We start from the raw sequence: 13,464 nt of genomic DNA, 5'->3' as shown, positions 1-13,464 counted from the left end.
CCTTTCAGGTAGTTGAAAGCAGCTATCAAATCCCCCCTCATTCTTCTCTTCTGCAGACTAAATAATCCCAGTTCCCTCAGCCTCTCCTCATAAGTCATGTGCTCCAGCCCCCCCAATCATTTTTGTTGCTCTCCGCTGGACTCTTTCCAATTTTTCCACATCCTTCTTGCAGTGTGGGGCCCAAAACTGGACAGTGTACTCCAGATGAGGCCTCACCAATGCCAAATAGAGGGGAACAATCACGTCCCTCGATCTGCTGGCAATGCTCCTACTTATACAGCCCAAAATGCCATTAGCCTTCTTGGCAACAAGGGCACACTGTTGACTCATATCCAGCTTCTCGTCCACTGTCACCCCTAGGTCCTATTCTGCAGAACTGCTGCCTAGCCAGTCGGTCCCTAGTCTGTAGCAGTGCATGGAATTCTTCTGTCCTAAGTGCAGGACTCTGCATTTGTCCTTGTTGAACCTCATCAAATTTCTTTTAGCCCAAGCCTCTAATTTGTCTAGGTCGTTCTGTATCCTATCCCTACCTTCCAGCATATCTACCGCTCCTCCCAGTTTAGTGTCATCTGCAAACTTGTTGAGGGTGCAATCCACAGCATCCTCCAGATCATTAATGAAGATACTGAACAAAACCAGCCCCAGGGCACTCCGCTTGATACTGGCTGCCAACTAGACATGGAGCTATTGACCATTACCCGTTGAGCCTGATGATCTAGCCACCTTATAGTCCATTCATCCAGCCCATATTTCTTTATCTTGCTGGCAAGAATACTGTGGGAGACAGTATCAAAAGCTCTGCTGAAGTCAAGGAATAACAGTCCATTGCTTTCCCCTCATCCACAGAGCCAGTTATCATCTTCCACCTATCCTCTCTCTCTCAGCTTTTCACCTGATCCTGAAATTAACTGCATGGCACCATCATGGCGAGATGAGACAGCCTATCCAGTTCTGCTCAGCCAGAGAAGGACCAGTAAAGGAGAGGGACCTGACCAGACCAACCAAATGATGTCTCTGCCCATGGCGGCAAGTCAGGATCCAGAGCAGTAGCCATTGTGGCCAAACAACCGTTCAAAAGCATCTGTCCATGAGTCATGACTGATTAATTTTCTAGCGTGTTTGCCATGGAACTAAGCAGGCTGAACTCTTTGTGTGCCAAAGTGTTTAATAGTGGACAGCAGCTGGCACCTTTAACTCTTTGGGCCCACACTAGCAGTGTTCTGTTAATTTAGATGGAAGATAAGTCTGGATGATACCCAGGAATCTATGCTATCCATTTAGAGAACCTTGCCTCCATGATGGCTCTGCAACTAGTGTTCCTAGTCAGCAGCACAACACCATGTGAACTGACTAGCAGGGTCTCCCTTGAGCCCTGGCAGTCCCTATGGCCACCCCCACTGGAAAGCTGGGGAGCAATACAAGAGACATTCTAGTGGTCAGAATTATATTCTTTACATCTAATTTCCACGAACCAGAAGAGAGATGAAGTGTTTCATCCCAGTCTCCACCCACATCTGCCCAGTCTTTGCCATCTCCTCTGTGCATAACCTCTCTAGGGTTGCCAGGTGTCCGTTTTTCGATCGGAACGCCCAATCAAAAAGAGACCCTGGCGGCTCCGGTCAGCACTGCTGACAGGGCCATTCAAAGTCCTGTCAGCGGCACAATAGGGCTAAGGCAGGCTCCCTGCCTGCTATGGCTCAGCGTGGCTCCTGGCAGCAGCGGCATGTCCCCACTTCAGCTCCTATGTGTAGGGGCAGCCAGGGAGCTCCTAACGCTGCACCTGCTCCAAGTGCCAGCTTCGCAGTTCCCATTGCCCGGGAACTGCGGCCAATGGGAGCTGTGGGGGTGATGCCTGCGGACGGGGCAGCGCACAGAACCACCTGGCCGTGCCTCTGCATAGGAGCCGGAGGGGGAACATGCCGCTGCTTCTGGGAGCTGCTTGAGGTAAGTGCCGCCCGGAGCCTGCACCCCTGACACCCTCTTGTGCCCCAACCCCTTGCCCCAGCCCTGATCCACTTCCCACCCTCCGAACGCCTTGGTCCCAGCCCGGAGCACCCTCCTATACCCTAAACCCCTCATCCCCAGCCCCACCACAGAGTCTGTACCCCCAGCTGGAGCCCTCCCCCTCCCCACACACTACAACCCCCTACCCCAGCCCTGATCCCCCTCCCACCCTCTGAACCCCTCAGCCCCAGCCTGGAGCTCCCTCCTGCACCCCAAACCCCTCATCCACAGCCCCACCCCAGAGCCTGCACCTCTAGCTGGAGCCCTCACCACCCCTACATCCCAACTCCCTACCCCAGCCCAGAGCCCCCTCCTGCACCACAATGGCAAATTAGCACAAAGGGGGAGATCCTACCTGGAGAGGACCCTATGTGTAGTGCAAGGGGGTATAAGCCTGGAGCCATTTGTCCAAGAGATTAAACCTCTCTGCTATTCTTTACAGTCACACAATTCAACCTCACTTCTACAAGAAAACGTGAGTGAAATTAAAATAGATTTTTCCTTAAAAGCAGCCAAAAGGGTGTAATAAGCCCTTCCAAGACTTATACTTTAAAGTTAGTCTGCAATTCTTCAGAGTAAGAAAGCTACTGAAGTTCAATTCAGATGTGACATTTTTGGCGCAAGATCATCTATTTTATCTATTTTCTAACAACAGATTTCTTCCTGGAACAGATTCACTTTTTACATATCACTGTTACCACTTTAAGAAGGACTCTTTAAGAGACAGGCTTCAGCAATACAATGAGAAAGATTTGTTACAGATAGTGTGTCCAAAGGCTCTGATATCCAGCTGCAATACTGCTAATAGCACACTAATCAAGTTATCAGCAATCTGGAGAATGACAACACAATTTTTACTCAGCTGTACTGCGTGTCCATGATAATAAAACTAGTTTCTCATTAACTACTGCTTTTCTCATTTCCACCCAATGTAAATCACAGACCATTCATTTGCTATATTGGGCACTCACAACAACATATTAAAGTTATCTTTATATTCCCAGATTATTCCATGCATTCTTAACTTTATGAGGCCTGTATTGTTTAAGTTTTGTCCTGCCTTGTGGTATCTACAAGCTCAATTCATAGATCACTGGACCAAGCCGCTGAAATCAATTGTTAACAGAGGTAGATAGATGAAACGGAAAAATTCTGGATACAGGTTTACAATTCAGCATATTGATACAGGTTTCAGAGTAGCAGCCGTGTTAGTCTGTATTCGCAAAAAGAAAAGGAGTACTTGTGGCACCTTAGCTGAAGTGAGCTGTAGCTCACGAAAGCTTATGCTCAAATAAATTGGTTAGTCTCTAAGGTGCCACAAGTACTCCTTTTCATATTGATACAGTTGCTATGCGAAATGGCTTAGTAGGCAAAAGAAAAATTATCACTGGTAAAAAAACAGAAATTCCAGTCATTGTAAAGGGAAATTTGAATTCATTGACAAAGACAGTAGTAAACCTCATTCTACATCGCTTTAAAGTGTAAAGCAGGACTCTAATCTTCATCTATTTTTATACATAAGGTTGTGAAGCTCAGCTCTAATAATACATCACATATAAAGTTTCTAATGACTACACCACTTTTTAAGCCTCCTCCCCCCCAACACTATTACAGGTCCTACTTGATTAAAATGAAGAATTAAAACACAATGATGTGTAGAATTGGTCATGTCTCCATCCAGAAGTGGAGGGGAAGCTGCTGTGGGATGGGGAGAACACAGCTGAGAAGTGTGGCCCAGAAAGCAAGCAGAGCCCAGTCTGGCACAGGGGCAGCGCTAAGATTCCTGACACTCCATGAACACAGACAACAGCAAGACAAGTAGTCAACTTTTTATTTCTGGTTTCAAGACATCTGCTGTGCAGCTCTTGCCAAGATTGCACCTACAGAGATCTCATCATAAATTAAAGATACCCTTCCTTGATGGCATCCCCAGTGATACCACCCACCCTCCAGCACAGATGACCCTACTAGAATAGGGGGTTGAAACCAGCATCCCCTATCCCTGTGGGGTCACAGCCAAACCAACTAAAACCAAATGCTCTTACAACCAAATGCTGTCCCCAGATACTTATTTACTTTAGTTGGAGTTGATAACGAGACTGTGACCTCCAGAACAGAACTTTGGCTCTCCAAATCTTAGTATTTTAACTGGCATTTCAAACAAAACACATATTTTTAATAATTATCCTACATTCTTTATGTGCATATAGTTTCTAATGAAGACAGCTGGGGACTTATACATAAATAGCTACATATTAGTACACATGCTCTCCACCTTTATATTGAAGCTACTGAAGAAGCAAATGATCATAAGCTCGTTCACTAAAGGGCCAAATTCTGAAGGCAAAAAAGGCATCCTTTGGGGGAAGTGTGCAGCCAGTTGATCCACTGAGAAATTAATGTCTCATCCCATCCTGGATGAGCGAAGGGCCCTGAGGCTGTAGTAGTGGCTGTGGTGTGATCCAGAGGTTTAGTGCGGGAGGGGAATGGATGCCTTCCCAGAAACTATGGAAAACCCACACAATGCCTGTTCATCTGAGCTTTCTGAAACAGTCATGACTGGGTTCAAATGTATTAAGATACTGTACTCTGCAACAGTTTCTTTATCGGGGGGCAAGCAGCTGGTCACTTCTAAGGGAAAGCTTTCAGAATGCTAACTGCTGGCCACTAACATGTAAGTTATTAAGAGAATTCTTCTTTTCTTGACTTGTGGTGTCAAACTAAAAGTTGTATTTTTTTCCTCAGATAACATTGCACAAAGATCTCAAAAGACAAGCAGAAAAGGATTTTTTACTACATTGATAAAATATCACCAGTGCCAGGATTTCACGAAGCAGATATTCCTTTAGGAGTAACAACATTCTAACTAGCCATTCACTGAAATATATTTACATTACATGCTTCGTTACACCATCTTTCCAGTGGTCCATCAAAATTATGCCTGTAAAATCCCACAGTCAAGATCCCCTCCTGCAATACAAAGGAAAACAAAGAGGCACAGAGTGGCAGATAAGACCCCAAAATCAAGGAAAATGGGCTAGAGTAGCAGTGTCAGCTAAAATTCATCAGCCTCCTTCCCCTCAGAGACCTGCTAAAGTCCCTTCACAAGACCACTACACAGGCAGGGCATCACAGATTAAGGAGAGGCATGTCAGGCCAGAGTGTGGGGGAAGCCAAAGCAACAGTCATTTTCGCATGACAAACTCCTTGACTAAGCAGCAGAAATATCACCAGAAATGGTGCCACCAGCATCAACGAAGTTAAAATACCACTTGCAAAATTAATCTTCATACTGTGTCTTGTAACCTACTAAGGGGTGAGGGACCTGCACTGCAAAGGGAAACAAGAAAGGGGCAAAGAGCAGCATGGAGGGACTGGCACACTTCATAGACTGCTAGGACCTGCTGTGTTGGAAGCAGCATTCCTTGCAGATTTGCAGGTTGCATAGTTTCAAGGCAATATCCCTATCCTCTTCAGGGAGGATGCCTTAGCACAGTCAGGTCATGGTCTATGAATAGTGCTCCTAGGCTGGGTGGATAAAAATCAATGATTTAAAAAAAAATTTTTTTTAAATGGATATTTTTAATTTAAATCGGATTTTTTTGATAAAATGCTTTTTGAGGAAAAAAACCTAACGATAGTTTTAATTAAGATACATTATAGCTCAAAGATCTCTCATCATAGAATAGGGATGATAAATTCTATAGTATTAGATGATATATTCATGTAACGTTTAAGAAAAGTTTTGTGAATGAGTTCCAATAGTTCATGGATTAGGGGTCCAATCTTATGTGGTTCCTGGGGCTTCTGTACAGATTATTTATGTTAATCTTTCTATCTACCCAATGGGACTCAGTGCTCAGTTTAGAACAGGGTTTCCCAAACTTGGTTCGTATCTTGTTCAGGGGAAGCCCCTGGCAGGCTGCAAGACGCTTTGTTTACCTGAGTGTCCACAGGTACAGCCGCTCGTCACTCCCAGTGGCTCCGGTTTGCCGTTCCCAGCCAATGGGAGCTGCGGGAAGCTATGGCCAGGCCCACGCTGCTTCCCGCTCCCACTGGCCGGGAACAGCGAACCACAGCCACTGGGAGCTGCGAGCGGCTGTACCTGCGGACGCTCAGGAAAACAAAGCGTCTCGCGGCCCACCAGGGGCTTACCCTGAACAAGCCGCGAACCAAGTTTGGAACCCCTGGTCTAGGAGATACCATCAGAGATGCTTAGTTTTGCAGTTTTCAAACTGTGGATTTGTGTCTCCAGAGATAACATGCTTGTTAACAGCAAAAATGTTTTTAAATAAATAAATAAATAATATAGAGAGGTGAGAAATAACAGACCTCAACCCTATTGTCCCTCTGCAAATTTGTGTACACAGAGTAAATCCCTTACCTCTCTCTGGGTGTCTGGCTGGTGAGTCTTGCCCACATGCTCAGGGTTTAGCTGATCGCCATATTTGGGGTCGGGAAGGAATTTTCCCCCAGGGCAGATTGGCAGAGGCCCTGGGGGTTTTCGCCTTCCTCTGTAGCGTGGGGCACGGGTCACTTGCTGGAGGATTCTCTGCACCTCAAAGTCTTTAAACCACAATCTGAGGACTTCAATAGCTCAGACATAAGTTAGGGGTTTGTTACAGGAGTGGGTGGGTGCGTTGTGCAGGAGGTCTGACTAGATGATCATAATGGTCCCTTCTGACCTTAAAGTCTACGATTCTAAGTGCAAAGTTTCAAAAAGTTCAATAAACAGAAGATTGTTGGGGCGGAATAAATCTGGACAAGGAGAAGAAGTCTGGAGATAAATGTGAGAAGGGAGGGACAGGCGGTAGAAACAAAAGTGAAACTATTTGAGCAGCATATACCAGAAGTCTTGAGGTCTTTCCGATTTGAGATCTTCCATACCATTCTCTCACTAGAAGGGAAAACCTATAATGGCAGCAGGCTGTAAAAGAGACCCAATTTGGGAATATTTTAATGAAGTTACCTGTGGGTAAGACAGGCATGCATGCAAAATGCAAACAGTGCAACAAAGAAATGCAAGGCCTGGTAGCCTGAATGAAACAACATCATGAGAAGTGTTCCTTCTCAGGAGGAAGCTGCACTGAAGATGATGAAAGGAACATGACTGAACATGCAGGATCTGCAGGTTGGTAAACTTTTTTATTTCATACTTCTTTCTTAAGGACTGCCTGTCTTCCTTCTGGACTATTCTTGAATTCTCACGTTTGAGCAAAAAATATAGTTGTTACTCTATGGTACTAGCATTTTAGATGCAGTTGTGATAAAAAATAAATAGCTGAAATAGGCAGATCTTCCTTTTACAACTTCACCTTTAAAGTAGTACTGAGTTTCAGTGAATGCAATGAGTAATACTAAGTGGTCATGTTGGTTGTGAGCCCTCCAATTTGGAGAAGTGAAGGTAATTTGGGGACATCAGTTCTAATAGATTTTAGCAAATAAAATTATCAGGAGTGAGTGAGTGCAGCACAGGCGACAATGCTGATAACACCCCACCCTTTGGGTAACCTGGTTGATGACTACAGTACAGCCATTACCAGATCAATCATGCGTGCGTGGCACAAGGTTTAAATATGTTTGACATCAAGACAATACAGTTAATTGATTTCAAAAGAATTAATTATTTAAATGGCTTGCTCTTTCATGATTTTGAGTAAAGGGCGGTTGGAGTCCCTCTTGAAAGCATGGATTTACTTCTAAAATATTAAGTTTATGACAACAAAAATTGTGGTCTAGCAGCATTAAGCAAAACAATCAAAGAGACAAAAATAAAGACCAATATGTTATTTTAACAGATGCAACTGATGATCCACAATAAAACCTAGATCAGTGGTTCTCAAACTTTTTTTTTTCTGCAGACCACTTGAAAATTGCTGAGGACCACTTAATGAGCTTTCCAAATGTTGTTTGTATCATTAGCTAACTATAGTAAAGCGCTTTGGATAAAAGCGCTAACAAACACATAATAGTAATAAATAATAATAATAAACTTTTTTTGTTCTACAAATAAAAGCACACAACTCATATTTTCATATCAGTAGTTTTACCTTTCTAACGCGATGGATGTGCCCTCTCTCCCCGGCCACAGCAGCCTCCAAGCTGGGGCTGGGAAGGAGGGCCGTCTCTCCCCGGCAGCCGCAGCCCTGGAGCTAGGGAAAGTCACCTCTTTCTCTGGCTGCCACAGCCCTGTACATCCCAAATTCCCCCCACCCCCTCTTCTCACCCTACTGCCCCCTCCCACCTACCCCCTATTCCCCTGAAGGCCACCACCTCACCTTACATGTGCAATTTCTCCAGGGTCCAGGCACCTAATTAGTGGAGCCACGCCTGCCCTTCATTCTCTCACGTGCGGCCATCCAGATGCGCACCTTAGAGGGAACTATCCACGGACCACCTGAATGGAGCTTGCAGACCACTGGTGGTCCATGGACCACAGTTTGAGAACCTCTGACCTAGATGATTTAGAATATTTCATGCTTATAAGCACACTGAAAGTCATGTACAGAAGAATTTAGAGTGTTTTAACAAGTACTATTTTTCTTACCAAAAAGAAATTGGCAGACATTTGTAACACTTAATTTTTTATATATCTGCTGTGTGTGTGAATTCTGGCCACAACTCTCCCAACACTTAAATACATGCTTAACTTTAAGCACATCAGTAGTCCTTTTGATTTCAGGCACTTTGATTAGTGGTTAATTCATTTTATATACAGGTAGGGTAAACATGTACTTTAAAAAAAATGGGAGCAAAGTACATCCTTTTAAATTTGGCTTGTGAATAGTGTTTTTAAGGAACTTGTGACTGGATTATACTTCTAGACTACTTAACAGAGCCAGGCAAATAATTTAAAAAAATATTCACCACGTATCATTTCTGTCAAATAATTTTTTTAACAAACATTATTCAACCAATTCTGTGGGAAACTAGACATTTGTGTCAATGGGTAGTAATGGCACAATTAACTTTTCTTTCCTAAAACAAAGGTGTTCTACTTCAGTAATACCCATATTGCACAATTCCTCTGACCTGATAATCAGAGCTACAGAAGAATCTACAATTTACCAACAGAGAACTAAAAGAAAATAATGTAACTGCTCATAAATGTAAGCTATTATTCTGTATAATGTTGCATTCATATAGGATATATGATCAATACTGGTCTCCTCTTCCAGTCACCAATAAATAAAATTAATAAATAAGATTGGGGTATTGTGATAATCCCTCCCTTCGCCACCATCAGCTTGGAGATTTACATTGGTAGCTACTGTTTATAGGAGCTGTATCCCTAATTCTCCAATACTTTAATGGAAGAACAGGCAGAAAACATTTTCCCTTAATCAACCAAAAATCATCCTATTGACAAAAGTATTATTTAAAAATAATATTAAGCTGGTTTCTGATTCATTTTTAATCAGGAAATAATATCCAACTACCAGGAATCTTAGAAGCAAGCACCCATTGCTTTGATATAATGAAGTGATAATGTCATTAACACTGGAAATTGTGACCAGAAAATTTTTCTGAAAGATTAACATTTATCTATTTATTAAAAATAAAGAAAAATACATGTATTAGAAAGTAACACACAATATCAATATAACATTTGACAAGGAAATAACATCTGAGTCAGACAAGTACAAAGAAACCTGTTTGTTTAAATGTTAAAGAAAACAAAGGCTCAGTGTTTATTTTTATCAAACTTTTTTTACAGTTTCTTTAACAAAATTTGCCTTGTCATTCCCTCAACAGCCCAGGATTTAATTATAACTTTTCACCTTGGGCTATCAATTTTCCCTAAGATGGTAATCAATTTCCAGGAAATGCCTTACGACCTCATGTTGCACGTATTTTATGCATGCAAGTTAACTCACATGAGAAGTCACTTCAGTAGAGTTACTCGTATGTATGTTTGCAGGATCAAGCCATTACATCCCATTATTTATTTCATTATCACAGTATTTTAAAATAAAAATCTCATGTTTACAATTATTTTAATTGGCACAATATTATCTGTAATATGTTCAGTAAAATTTGTGCAATTATAACTAAGCAGCATCTACAAGAAACATTTTCTACCATCTCAAGATGGCTATGGGACCACAGGTGCCAGCTTCTAATTTTCCCCAGGAGTGCTCAGCCCCAGGCCCCACCCCCACTCCACCCCATCCCCCCCAATCTCGCCACCTCCTCCTGCCCCCCCTCCACCCCTTCCCCCAACCCTCACCCTGCCTCTTCCTGCACCCTCTTCGCCTCTTCCCTGCTTCCTTCTGCCCCCTCCCCTGAGCATGCCCCATCCCAACTCCTCCTTCCCAGTGCCTCCTGCACGCCGCAGAACAGCTGATCTGTGGTAGGCATTGGGAGGGAGGGGGAGGAGTTGATTGGCAGGGTCACCGGTGGTCGGGAGAGGGGGTGTGGGAGGGGAACTTGGCTGCCTTTTTCCCCGTGGGTGCTCCAGCCCTGCAACACTCAGCAACATAGGCTACCGTAAAAGCTAAAACCTGTCCTCCATTCCCTATAAGGACTTTTCATAGAATACTGAATCATGTTCAAGGTCTTAGCCTTTATGTTCAACTGCTCCCTGCGCCCAGGATATCTAAAAGATCCATTTAAGCTCCAGCATGCATACCAGAGGTGCTGGAACAGGGGGAGCCAAGAGGCCATGGCCCCATCATTATTAAAAGTGGGAGGGCTATGCCCCCCACTTTTTACCAGCCATAAGGGTGAGCGACGGGGGGCGAAGAGGAGTGAGTGGTGGGTGGGGCCTCGAGGGAAGAGGCAGCATGGGTGCTTGGGGAGAAGGGGAAACATTGAGACTTGGAAAGATGGTTCGGGTGCCTGTGGCTCCCTTCGCTTTTAGGGACCTTCTGTTGCCCCAGTACGTAACATGATCAACAACTGCGCTCCACTGAGACAATTAAACTCATATTAAGGGTAAAGCTCATCTGTGCAGGAGACAAAGCTTTCTTGGGGGCCAGCCCAAGACTTTGAAATGAACTCTCCCAAGAAATAAGAACCATAATAAACCTTCCATTTCAAGTGCAAGGCACATTTCTTTGGCCTTACCTTCTCTGACAAATACATAGCATGTGTGAATATTTAAATAAATGTATTTAAATAAATTCCAAAACAAAACACTCTACTACACACTTTTCCCCCTGGGGAGAGCATGAGAGAACAAACACATGACAGATGTTAGTCACATTGCTTAATGCACCACTGGAAGGCACTTAGATACGAGGGCAGGGGTGGGCAAACTTTTTGGCCCGAGGGCCGCATCTAGGTGGGGAAACTGTATGCAGGGCCATGAATGTAGGGCTGGGGCGGGGGTTGGGGTGCTGGAGGGAGTGTGGTGTGTGGGAGAGGGTGCGGTGTGCAGAAAGGGGCTCAGGTGAAGGGGCTGAGGTGCAGGAGGGGTGCGGGATGTACCAAGGGGCTCAGGGAATGGGGTTGGGGTGCAGGAGGGGTTCAGGCTTCGGCCCGGCGCCGCTTACCTGGAGCAGCTCCAGGGTGGCAGTGGGGCTAAGGTTGGCTCCCTGCCTGCCCTGGCCCTCTGCCACGCCGCTCCCGGAAGCAGCTGGCACCATGCCCCTGCGGTCCCTGGGGGAGGGAGGGCAGAGGGCTCCGCACGCCACCCTCGCCTGCGAGTACCTCCCATTGGCTGCGGTTCCCCATTGCCAGCCAATGGGAGCTGTGGGGGGCAGTGCCTGCAGGCGAGGGCAGCAGGCAGAGTCTTCTGCTCCCGCCTGCCCCCCAGAGGCCGCAGGGACATGGTGCCGGCCACTTCCAGCAGCAGTGTGGGGCCTGTGGCAACACAGGGGTGGCAGTCCCTCGGGCTGGATCTGGCCCACGGGCCGTAGTTTACCCACCCCTATACTAGGGTGATGGACCATGGTACAAGAACCTGCATACTTTAAAAGTCTCAAGTTTCCAGACACTACACATAAATATTGCTTCTATTTCATTCTTTTTACCCTCTTCTTCCACTTTCCAAACTAATAATGTTCTTTGCATGATTGTGTGTGTAATTTAAAAAAAAAATCTATAATCATGATGCTGCTGTTCTTTGCTTGACTACATATATAAGGTCTAGTCTATATTTAAAATTTAGATTGACAGAGCAATGTTGATCAGGGGTATGAAAAAATTTACATTCCTGAGTGCCACAGTTAAGCTAACCTAACCTCTGGTGTAGATGAAGCTGGGTTGAATTGAAGAATTCTTCCATCAATTTAGCTACTGCTTCCTGAAAAACTGGATTACCTGCATTGACCAAAAACCCCTTCCGTCTATGTAAAAAGCATCTATACTATGATGCTACAGCAGCATAGCAGTCGCTTTGCAGTTATGCCACTATAGTGCCCGGACCATATACATGGCCTAAGAATGTGTGCAATTAAAGAAAAAAATCTATTACCATGATATTTTTAAAAACTAAAGAATATTGGATCAAACTTTGCTCCTAGATTTACACTAGAGGGCAGAATTTGGCCCATTCCTACTACAAGCCCTGCAAAATGTAGTGTCATAAGTTATGACACCATGTCAGAGCTGGCCATGCCTCAGCCGTGCTCCGAGTCCTGGCACATCCAGAGCTAACAAGGATGTTGACCCCTTTTCTGCCCCAGGGTTATGCTATTCAGAGTTTCTCCAGGTGCACGCTATTGGTGCCATCCTATGGCTGTTGTTTTCCACAGGGCATAGGTGCTGGAACTGGGGGGTCCCGGAGGTGCTGCCTCTCCCCAAGTAGTTTCCATTACACACAGGCTTTACAGTTTGGTTCAATGGCTCTCAGCACCCCACCACAGGGCTGGTACAACAGGATGCCATCGCTAATAGACCGGGGACGTTCCTGACTGCGGCTGCCTACGGGGGCCAGGGGCTCTGGAATAATTTGTACGAGTGGGGGTGCTGATGCCGAGAGCCACTGAACCAAACTGTAAACCCTGGATATAATGGAAACCACTTGAAGCTGGGGGGGGCAGGGGGTGTGTCAGGACGCCTAGTTCCAGCACCTATGACAGGGACTGCACCCCTGGCTACCCAATGGGCCATTACTACACGTACAGCCAATAACAATAGGAGGATGCCGTCTCCTACTGCTCCTGACCCTTTAGGGAGGAAATTTCTGCCTTACCCTCCCCCCCCCCTTACCAGCAACCCCCAGAGGCGGTAGGTTTCGTTTCCCACCAGCGCATCCCACGCCAGCTCCGAGCGCATCTGCCACCTTCAGCAGGGGAGGGGCGGCCGGGCGGACCCTCCTCGCAGCCGGCGGCGGCGCCCCAGTCCCTGCGCTGCGCGCCCTGGAGCGAGAGGCAGATGGCGCGAGGGGGAGGCTCTTACCAGGAAGCCGGGCTGGTCCCCCGGCGCAGGCGGCTGGGGCTCGCATCCGCTGGACGGCGGCGGCGGCGGCTGCGAGCGGCAGGCGCGTTGCAGCGGGACGCGATGCGAGGGGCC

The 13,464-nt window shown here is 45.8% G+C and overlaps 1 protein-coding gene across 2 annotated transcripts in view; it reads right to left on the bottom strand.

Moving 5' to 3' along the window:
- The window catches only part of STAMBPL1 (STAM binding protein like 1), a 40,640-nt gene extending 27,176 nt beyond the window's left edge, over positions 1-13,464 (bottom strand). The window contains exon 1 of one of the 2 annotated variants that reach the window (XM_074959028.1): positions 13,351-13,464. The gene's annotated coding sequence lies outside the window, so the exon portion shown is untranslated. The remainder of the gene's footprint in view (positions 1-13,350) is intronic. The other variant, XM_074959029.1, reaches the window with a different exon arrangement.

Source organism: Natator depressus, chromosome 7 (genome assembly GCF_965152275.1).
Source record: "Natator depressus isolate rNatDep1 chromosome 7, rNatDep2.hap1, whole genome shotgun sequence".
Classification (NCBI taxonomy): Eukaryota; Metazoa; Chordata; order Testudines; family Cheloniidae; genus Natator; species Natator depressus.
This window is presented reverse-complemented; position numbering and strand designations above follow the sequence as displayed.